General features: G+C 49.4%; 2 long non-coding RNA genes across 3 annotated transcripts; one reads left to right on the plus strand and one right to left on the minus strand.

Moving 5' to 3' along the window:
- Nucleotides 1–978: 978 nt before the first annotated feature.
- Nucleotides 979–2,594, minus strand: LOC115931733 (uncharacterized). Its single transcript, XR_008674395.2, has 3 exons — nucleotides 2,492–2,594; nucleotides 2,122–2,225; nucleotides 979–1,268 (listed from the first exon to the last, which is right to left on the minus strand). It is a non-coding gene; the product is annotated as an uncharacterized lncRNA (long non-coding RNA).
- Nucleotides 2,190–8,958, plus strand: LOC129529019 (uncharacterized). Of its 2 annotated transcripts, XR_008674394.1 has the most exons (4): nucleotides 2,190–2,334; nucleotides 2,932–3,262; nucleotides 7,847–8,035; nucleotides 8,844–8,958. It is a non-coding gene; the product is annotated as an uncharacterized lncRNA (long non-coding RNA). The 2 variants fall into 2 exon arrangements; XR_010132235.1 differs by lacking the exon at nucleotides 2,190–2,334 and having other exon boundaries at nucleotides 2,644–3,262.
- The last annotated feature ends 1,281 nt before the right edge of the window (nucleotides 8,959–10,239 follow it).

The following is a 10,239-nucleotide window of genomic DNA, read 5'->3' on the forward strand; positions in this document are numbered from 1 at the left end:
GCTGACTTAGTGTGATGTGAGAAAGTATCATTCACATGTTTCATGTCGTGTACTTTCAGAGTTGGGCAGAGAAACCGTGTCCCCTGTGTGGACTGCCTGCAGGCTCCCTGGGACAGACCCAGAGATAAGAAGCCAGCACTTTCCCTGTGTGCCTGCCTAGGCTCTGTTTCCCAGACACTCATTAGAGCCTGACCCATTCTGACATATTCCACTTAGAAACACCTTATCAATAAAAACCAAATGCTTTTTGTCTTTGGCCACTTAGGAATCCCACACTGGGGACACAGTCCACGTTTAGTGGGCAATGCTTTTGGCCAGATGAGGCGCAACTAAAACTTCAGTACAAGTTTGGGGTAAAGTGCTGCATTAACTCAGGGACTGGCAAACTGTGGCCAAGAGGCCAAATCTAGGCCACTGCCTGCCTTTAATAAATAAAGTTTTATTGGTACACAGCCACTCCCATTTGTTTTCATTTTGTCCATTACTGCTTTTGTGCTGCAATGACAGAGTTGAGTAGTTGCGACAGAGACCATATGGCCTGCAGAGCCTAAACTATTTATTCTCTGGCCTTTTACAGAAAAAGTTTGCCAACCCCTGCATAGGAATAAAAGGAAAATAGCCCCTTTCAAGGAACCCCTGGAAGGGTCCGGACACAATGCCGGCTCATGGTTGTTTTCCATTCCTGCTCTGACTCCCAGGCTGCAATGCAGTCAAAGCCCTTTGAGCTCCCCTTGCTAAATAACTTTAACCTTTGTGAACCAAACAGCCATCCTTCTTTTGCAGAAGGAGTGACAACGATCATTTTTCCTTGCAGGTTATGGGGTGGTTAGCCATGTGGGCAATGGGTCTAGACAGCCAGGTTTGAATCCCTCCTCACCGTTTGAGCCCTCTGTGCCTTGGTTTACCTTTATGTAAGATGAGGATAAGAAAAGCTTGTGTCCTCTAAGGCTTTTATGAAAATGAAATGAGAAATAGAACAAAGTGTTTGTTTTAACTTGGACTGCCTCATCCTACATGATCAATAGAGAGAGGGATTCTGGAGTTAGAGGGTATCTTGAGAGGGCATCATCACTGCTGTCTTTCTGAGGAGTAAATTGAGGTCCAGTGAGGAAAAGTGACTCTGCTCCCACCCTCCATAGATATTGAGGCAGGTCTAGGAGGCAGAGGCTCCAATGGTAACGGCTGCTAATATTTTTTGAGCTCCTCTGGGCGAAGGGCTTGGGCTCCACACTTGACTTGTCATGTCTCATTGAGCGTTCGTGGCTGCCCTGTGAAATAAGCATTTTGTTTACCCCGATTTTACAGACAGGGAAGAAGCGATGGTGCTGGAACTCACATCTGCCCAAGGTGAGCTTGCAGGAGCTCACGGCCATGCCCTGGCTGCCTCTCCACGCAGCTGTACCCATGAACACACTTGGGAGCAATACAACATTTTGGGTTCCAGGGACAGAAGGGGTCAGGGGAATTCAACTAGAAAATGCCTCAAACACCAAATTCTCCATCTGGGTAAAACTGGAACCTTTCTGGCTACCCCTCTTCTCCTGGGTACAGCATTGCAATGGGTCCATCTAGTGGTCAAAGGCAAGAATGTCCACCGGTCAGGCCTCTGAAAAGCAACTGAGCCAACAAGCCCTCTCATCTCTTGGCCAATCTCAGCAGGCCAAGGGACAGGCAGCCTGGTCAGACGTCGGCCTTAAGGAGGACCTGGCAAGGGACGTGTCCATGGATGTGCAAAGGAAGGGGGACACTGGCAGTGGCCAGCTCTCCCTCCTCATCTTTTCAGAGCCCCGTACCCCAGTTCCACAGGAAGCAACATTGCCCCTCAGAGGACATTTAACAGTGTCTGGGGACATTTCTGGTTGTCACAACTGGGGGATCTTTCTGGTGTCTAGTGGGTAGAGGCCAGGAATGCTTCTTACCACTCTACAGTGACAGGGCAGCCCCCCCACGGCAAAGAGTGAGCCTCGAATGCCAACAGCGCCACACAGCCCTGGAAACCCTGAGGTGTCCTCCTTCCAAATGGAACCGGGCAGGCCTGGGGATTCCATGAGGCTGTGCGTGCTCAGAACCCTTGCATGTGCATTCCTGCCTAGACCGCTCTCCCCATCCCCGCTCTCTTACCTCATCCTCTTCCTTCACCTCTCAGCCCACTTGTCTCCTGTTCGGGGGAGCTCATCTGCTCATGTCTGCCTCTTTGTCTGGGTTTTATCTCTCCACATGCAGGCCTGAGACAAGGATTTGGAGGCAAGCAGTTATTTGAGAGAGGATTCCAGGAAGCATCTGTAAGGGAGTGAGGAAGAGGGACCGGAAGTGTGGGGGTGGAAGCATTGAAGGGTGAGTTGATGGGCAGCCATTGCTGTGAGCAGCCGAGGTGTGGTCTCTGAGGGAGGGGGGCGGGGGCATGAGGACTCAGAACTGTCCCCTCCAGGAGAATGAAGCCAAAGTGTTTATCTTCCAGCTCCCTGGCTGTTCCTGCACACTAGCCACTTACATTGCAGCTACCTGTGCACTGATAAAGGAACTGATGTCTGTCCGGTCTGCACACATCTCTCCATTGTGAAGGGCATTCAAGTTTGCCCTCTCTCACCCTGGTCCTCAGAAGCTAATGGGTCGCTTTCCCAAATTGAAGCTCCAGAGACCAGGAACAGAGGACTGTTATAGTTGATGAGTCTACACAACAGGAGGCTGGCCCCACCTAGTGCAAGGATTTGGGAACTGTGACATCACCCTGGAGGCAATGCTAGCTCCCCATGATCCATGGCCACATTGTTAGGGCTATGGAAACCTGATGGTTTGAGGGCAGACCACCAAGAGAATTGTTACATCACATCCCCAGCTAGACCAGGCTTAGTTTGTTTGTAAGAAAGGCAATATTTTTGTTGAATTTCACATTTTCTACCAAGTAACGAATTAACCTTTTTGAAATCGCAGAGGAGATCACAGCAGGAAAATGAAGCCATATCCTGTACACGCTGGCTAGCACATATGAACCATCAGAGAGATGGAGGGCAATGCCTGGAGGAAGGACGGGAAGAGGGAATATAAGAACATTCAGTACTAATGGATTCCAAACTCCGTGTGATAACTAGCCGGTCCTGGACCAGTTTATCATCGCAGTGTGGACTGATTCTCTTTTGCAGGAAGTTAGTTTTGACTTCACCAGCTGGATTGGAGGGCACCTGTGGCATACCTTGTCCTATTGCTGTGGGGGACTTCGTCCAGCTTTTAGACATGCAAGACTAAATGTGATTACCATCTATACGTAAGTGGCTGAGAAAATGCTGTGGAGAAGCTTACAGCTCTCCATCATCAGCGATATAAGCACACTTTAATTAATCAGGTGAACTGCATACAATCAGGTAGTCTTGCTGAGGATGAAGAACTTTATATGGATTTGGGGTAATAGGACTAAAGTCCTTAGCATCACTTGTTTGGATTTTTCTCGTTTCATGAGTAATTGATAATTCAGCAAAGGTTTCTTAAGCACCTAATCTGACCATTGCACAGAGGGCTAACTGCGGGGAATACAGCAGAAATGACATCTAAATGGCACATAGGGTACCACTCCCCAGCTGTGCCCATGCGCTGCAGCGAAGGGAACTACATTTCCCGGGAGGCCTTGCGTTCTCGCTTCCTGGTAGATTTAGCCAATGGGAGGCACTGGCCGGAGATTGGCTGCTGGGAGGAGGAGAGAAGCCTGGATGTGCCTGCCGCTTCTTCCTGTTTCTCATGGCTTCATCCATGATTTTAGCTCCAGCGCAAGGCAGTCTGTCTCTGTGCTCCCATTGTGCCTGGCTGGGAGGGCACAGAGACCTTGGGCTCAGAGAGCCCCACATGCATTTTCCTTTTGCCCCCCTGACCTAGGGGTGAGATCAGTTTCCTGGTGTTGCTTATATCTGGATTTTGTCTCTACTTCTTGTTTGACTCCTCAACTCTTCATTCACCTGTGCCACAAACCCCCATATTAAATTCTCTCTGCTTGAAATACCTAGTGTAGTTTCTGGGATTTTGGACATCTTGCCTACTCCTTCAAACATATTTCATATCCCTTTCCCTCCTGCACGAGGCGTCCCACTCCCTGGCATCCTTGATGTCTTGATGTTCTTTTTTTTTTTTTTTTTTTTTTGAGACAGAGTCTCACTCTGTCACCCAGGCTGGAGTGCAGTGGTGCCATCTCGGTTCACTGCAAGCTCCACCTCCCAGGTTCACGTCATTCTCCTGCCTCAGCCTCTTGAGTAGCTGGGACTACAGGCGCCCACTATTGTGCCCGGCTAATTTTTTGGATTTTTAGTAGAGACGGGGTTTCACTGTGGTCTCGATCTCCTGACCTCGTGATCTACCCGCCTCGGCCTCCCAAATTGCTGGGATTACAGGTGTGAGCCACCACGCCTGGCCACACGTCCTTCATGTTCTAAGACTCCCACCTCTTTCTTACCCCAGGGCCTTGGCACTTGCTTTCCTTCTGCATTAAATATTCCTTCCCTGGAGCTCCATGTGGCTGCCACTTTCTCATCCCTCAAACTTTCTGTTGCCCTCTCAGGTAACATGGGAACAAAAAGCAAATGTTACTTTATCAGAGGCTCTCATTGAAAATCATAGCTAATGCACCCAGTCACCGCACCCTCACTGCAATTTACTTGACTTTCTATCATGTTGTCCTGTTTATTTGTTTCACATCGTGTATCCCAATCTGCAATGATTTCCTTTACTTGTTTGCATAGTTTGAACTCACGACAAGGTCAAACTTGTGGTTTTAAAATAATGTGTTTCTTTATCATTTTGGGAGCTAAATTTTGGGCAAGGGGACATGGGTGTTAGAGTTTGTGAATTCATCTTCTTGCAGTGGATGTGCCCTCGCTCACTGTTACTCATCCTCCTGAATGGGGTCAGGTCCTGTTTTAAATGGTAGGTGGCATTTCTCTGCTGTTAAGCATGTGATTTTCTCTGCATCAGAATCCTGGGCAGTCGCTGGCTGGGTGGCAGTGGGCACCCTCTTCTGTCAGTGCTTCAAGGGTGACAAGCATCTCATTGCAAAACAGACATGATTCTTGTCACTTTATGACATGTTGATCAAACCCGTAAGATAAATTGTTGGTGCCCCATCCTGTATCCCCTCAGCCTACCTGTGTTCATCTTCAGCCGTGAGGGGCAGATTGCTGTAAATTGACAACTTCCCATTCAAGCCCTTGTCTCTGCCTGAGGGCTTCCCCATCACAGGAGCCTGCTTCACCACGAATGTACTTACCTAGAAAGGGGAGCACAGGCAAGACCCCCAGCCCAGAGAATTGAGTTTGGATGCTCACACGGGTAACCTGCCCTTGATGCCTCCATTATCTTCTTCCTTGCCTCCTCCATTCATTTCCCTACTCCCTCATTTGTGCTTCCTGGGACCACCTTCCACATAAGCTGCCTGCACCCAAGCCCTTGTCTCTGGATCCACTTTGGGAGGATCCACACGAAGCAGAACTCAATTCCCTTTTTCTTAGCAGCACTTCCTCTTTGTGCCACATCAAGATCCACTTCTGTGAAAAAAACCTGTGTGGGCATGGGGGCTTAGGCCTGCCAAAGTCTAAGAAACCACGTGGACCACACCTGGGAATTGTTCCCCTGGGGAGTTGGAGACGTGGGTATTTTGTCCTCTACTCGTGTCCCTACCCATGTCCACCTCTAGCCTTTCCTGCCCTCTTGGCCATTTACCTTCCCTGTTACCCTTTGCTCACCGTCTTCCTCACCAGAATGGAGAACTGGCCCCTGGCAAGCTCGCCCCATGGCTGCACCTTTAAAGTTATCTTCTCCAAGCGTGTGCTGGGCTGTCAGCAGCATCACCCAGGAGCTGGAAGTGCAAATGCTCAGGTCCTTCCCCAGACCTGCTAAATCAGAGACTCAGAGGCGGGGCTCCACCCTTGTGTGCCCACAGCCCTCCAGGGGACTCCAGGGCTTGCTGCAGCCCTAGAAGCACTGCTCTAAAGCCATACTAATTAGCATTAGATGTATAGTTCACAACAGCTTGTTCTGCTTCTAACCACTGGTCGGAGGGGTTGGGGCCTGATTATGTAGCAGCATATGATGACTCATTAATGATGAGAGATGTTCTCGTGTTTACCAATATCTTCATATCAGTTTGCCAAAGTAATTCTTGATACCACACCCAGATGCTGGGAAGAACAGGGGCTTTGGGAACTGAAGCCCTCACATTGACCTCCAGCCCTGTCAGTGCCCCATGCATCCCTGGGGTACCTTTCCCCTCTGTGCATGCTGTTCCTGGGTGCTGCTATGACCCCCACAGCCAGTGCCAGCTTCTTTCTGTGAGCAGCTGTCCCAAGGCTGCTGGAGCCCTTGTGCTCACCCTGCTTGCATGGGGGCCTGAGACAGTGCTTACCCAGTGATGGGTGGATGCAAGGGATGCAAGACATCCCTCAGGTTCAATGATTCAAGAGAACTCATAGGAACCAGAAAGGTCACCAGATTCACGATTACCTCTTACTACACATGGTTCCAACACTACACAGCAAGTCGAAGTCAGCAGTGGGAAGATGCACCTAGGGTGGGTCCCAGGAGAGCTCTAGCTGTGGTGCTCCAGTGTCCTCTCCTAGTGGGGCTCTGCAGCAGTGCTTAGTTCTCCCAGTAATGACATGGGGCAGCATGCATGGAATATTGCTAACCAGGGACACTGACCTGAGCCTTGGCGTCCAGGGTTTTTATTGAAGGCTTGGTCATGTAAACATGATGGACAATCTACATGGCTGACCTGGTCTCCAGCCCCTTGACAGATCAAGCTGATGCAAGACCTCCACTGTGAATCCTATCCTTCGCATCAACTACCTGGTGTGGCCTAAGGCCTCGGTAAACAGACACTTATCAGACAGGACATTAGAGATTGGAGGACTTAGAGGCTGCCTTCCAGGAGCTGTGCCAGGGCCACACCTTTCTTTGGGCAAGGTTAACCCTTTACTACTTGCAGAATATGAATATTCCAGCTCCTTCATCGCCAATGCGGCCTCTCTGGGGTGTGACCAGCCCTGACTCTGTCTCAGAACTCCCTAGCAGGAGGAAGCCAGAAGCACCCACGTGGTTCCTGGCTCACTTTTTTCACTCCCCAGTCCCACCTTTCCACTGTCTTGCCTCTTTTTGTTGTTGTTGTTCTGGGAACACTTTCTAATAAATCTTCACACAAAGACTTGTTTCAGATTCTGCTTCCAGGGATCCCAAAATAGGACACTGTAAGAATTTACAAAGTGATACATTTTCTGTATTTCATTAACCTTCTCATGTGAATTACTGTTACTTTCAAACCTCAGAAATTAGCTGCAGCTGCTCTTAAGATTAAATCTGGAGGAGCCAAGATAGAACCTGGAGTTGAGTCTCGCAGTGGCAACCGGGTCTAAGGAAGGGTCACCTGGCTAGAGCTGGAGTTGACACCCAGCCAGTCCAGGAGGGGCCGCTCCCACCAGGGACTCCAATCAGAGGTGAGGGGTCAGGGTGAGGAGAGAAATGCTCTCACTTCCCTCTTCCTCTCACCTCCATCTCTTGACATCACTTCCCGTTGGATGAACCTAAATGGAAGCCAGTAGGCAAGAGAGCCTGGAAAACAGCGTTTGCAGGGGGCAGTTGTGAAATGGATCTAAAGGCAAACAACACGTGATGGACACATGTTTTGTAACCACTGATAGAGAAAAGGCAATAGAAAAACATTGATATTAACTTAGTAGCACTTTGGATAATTAAAGCTAAAACAAAATCAGAAGCCAGAAGAGCTGTATATACTTACAAACAACAGTGCAAATGTGTGTGCAGCACGTGTTGGGAGGCCCTGGCATTAATTCTAGGTCCCTCTATCGTTCTCTAGGGGTGAGCAGCCAACAGGGTGGTGCTTTCTGTACTAGAAGAGTCAACAGCCACAACGCCTCACCCCAACAGCTTCAAATGACATGCCGAGAACAGCACGTAGAATCCCCATATGTTTACATGGTGTCGGTGCCCTTTGAAAATCTGATTAGCTCTTTTAATTACCATGGACACTTTCAGCACTTAGCTGGTAAATAGCTAACTCTAATTAATAACTCTCTGTATGCTTGGGAAATATCACTTATTTTACTGTCTGTCCTTCTGGTGCCAGTGGTTGCCAGAGCTCAGCACCTGGGAGTGACCCCACTTCATTGTCCCCTGACCTTCCACTGTTGCTCTGCCTCATTCCCCTAGACCCTGAAGCTTCCCCACCTGAGGGGAACGGGATCAACTGTGCAAACTGCCCAGAAAGCAGGCATGCCAGGGAGCACTTCCTGGACTGTCTGTAGTGAGCTCTGTGGACAATGGGTGTCTTTTTCTCTTTAGGGCTATAGATAAACCACCTGATGGCCAAGCTGTCTGAGCGCTATGTGGTTCCACCATACGGAAGCATCTGAAGAGCTGGCGAAAAAGCTGCCAGCACCCTAGGGGGTAGAGTTCGCGTCTCTGACTGCTGTCCCATCCCTGCTCCCAGAGAAGTGCCTGGCATGTAGCAGGGCTGCAGTGTGTCTTTGTGGATCGAACAAGCCCTGATATTTGGGCCAAGCAACCAAATGCCAGACTGGTGGTCCCACATAAGTGTGGTGGAGTGGGTCTGCTTAGCCACCCACCAGCTCTTAAGGAGGAAGCGGTGGTGCCTGTGGTCCATAGAGCCTGAACCCTTAGTTAGTGGTTGATCTGCTTTCTGGGAGGATCAGAAATTCCCAAACTTTAATCAAGTAGCATTCCAGATGAGTCCAGCGACTCTGCACAAAAAAACTGGAAGCCCTCGAAGGAGACCTAAGTTCAGATCAGGGCTCACACGTTTTCTGGCTACTGGATGTGTTTTTCTATTGCAGAGATTTGCAGGCGCTTTAAATGAGAATGTGTGCCCCGGCACTTACTAAGCACATCAGCGAAAGCTTCACAGCGCACCATCAGCCAGGCCTGCTGCTGCTAGACCCTCTGCCAGACACTGAGAAGGAAGATGTTTGTGCCCTAGGTCAAAGGCAAACCCTAGGTCCTAGGGAATGTCATTGAGGTTTGCTTAATTAAAATGTTTTCATTTAGGTTATCTATGCCAATAAAATGATGCAAAATTCATAAAAGCAGGTGGAAGCAAAATCATGTCTGAATGTAGGACCCTCTTCTAGTTCCCTTTTGAAGCAGCCGCTTAGGCCGTCTGCAATTAAGCCGATTTGACAGTAGAGGGCAGCAGAGGATGCCGTTTCAGGGTTCATTCGGCCGCCCAGGCACAAGCTCCCTGCCGGCTCGGCCTCAGCTGGAGGCCCTGGCAGAGCTAACAATGGCCAGCTCCGCCAAGGCGCGAGCAATGAGCTGGATAAAGTCTCAAGCGACCCCCAGCTCAGGCCTGATGGAGAAGCTGGTTATGTGCACAGCCTCTAACTCTGACCAACAGCAGGTTAGGTCAGAGGCAGGACTAAGGGGAGACACATTCCCGGTGTTTCTTTTCCTTGTCGGCAGGTCCAGGGTGTGGGGCAGCTGCCGGATAACCCCAATTGGGGTTATCGTGGTGTTCAGGCTTCCCTGTCCCTCCTGCAAGCAGCGAGCAGTACCTTGAGCCTGCAGGGAACATATGAAGATGAAGCACCTCATCTTCTAACTCCTCCAGCTCCCAGAAAACTTGCCTGGAAGCTTCCTCCTTGGGCATCCTCTCCCGGTGGGGATGGCTGGGCGTGACCAGACAGCCCTTCTTCCTTCCTCACTCCGTCAGTGCTGAGATGAGCACTGTGAAAATATCCAACAATGGGGAAGAGAAAAGATGGAGGCAAAATGCAAGCACTTGGAGAAGAAAGACGGCCTGGGAAAAAAAATTGAATCACATTTTGAGCCATTTTCCTTGTTTTTTGTTTCTAAAGATGCTGTTGCCCTAGCTCTGAGTATCAAGGTTAGTAAGTGATCCACGCAAAGACAGTGGGACTCTGCTTCCTTGTAGAAACCACCGATGAACCCAAGCTATTTTATTTTTTTAAATTTTATTATAAGTTCCGGGATACATGTGCAGGATGTGCAGGTTTGTTACGTAGGTAAACGTGCCATGGTTGTTTACTGCACCTATCAACCCATCACCTAGGTATTTAGCACTGCATTCATTAGCTAGTTATCCTGATGCTGTCTCTACCCCTGCCCCACGACAGGCCCCAGTGTGTGTTGTTCCCCTCCCTGTGTTCATGTGTTCTCATTGTTCAGCTCCCATTTATTATTAATTTTTTTTTGCAAAGTAAAAGCAAGTTT

This window comes from Gorilla gorilla, chromosome 21, assembly GCF_029281585.2.
Source record: "Gorilla gorilla gorilla isolate KB3781 chromosome 21, NHGRI_mGorGor1-v2.1_pri, whole genome shotgun sequence".
Lineage (NCBI taxonomy): Eukaryota > Metazoa > Chordata > Mammalia > Primates > Hominidae > Gorilla > Gorilla gorilla.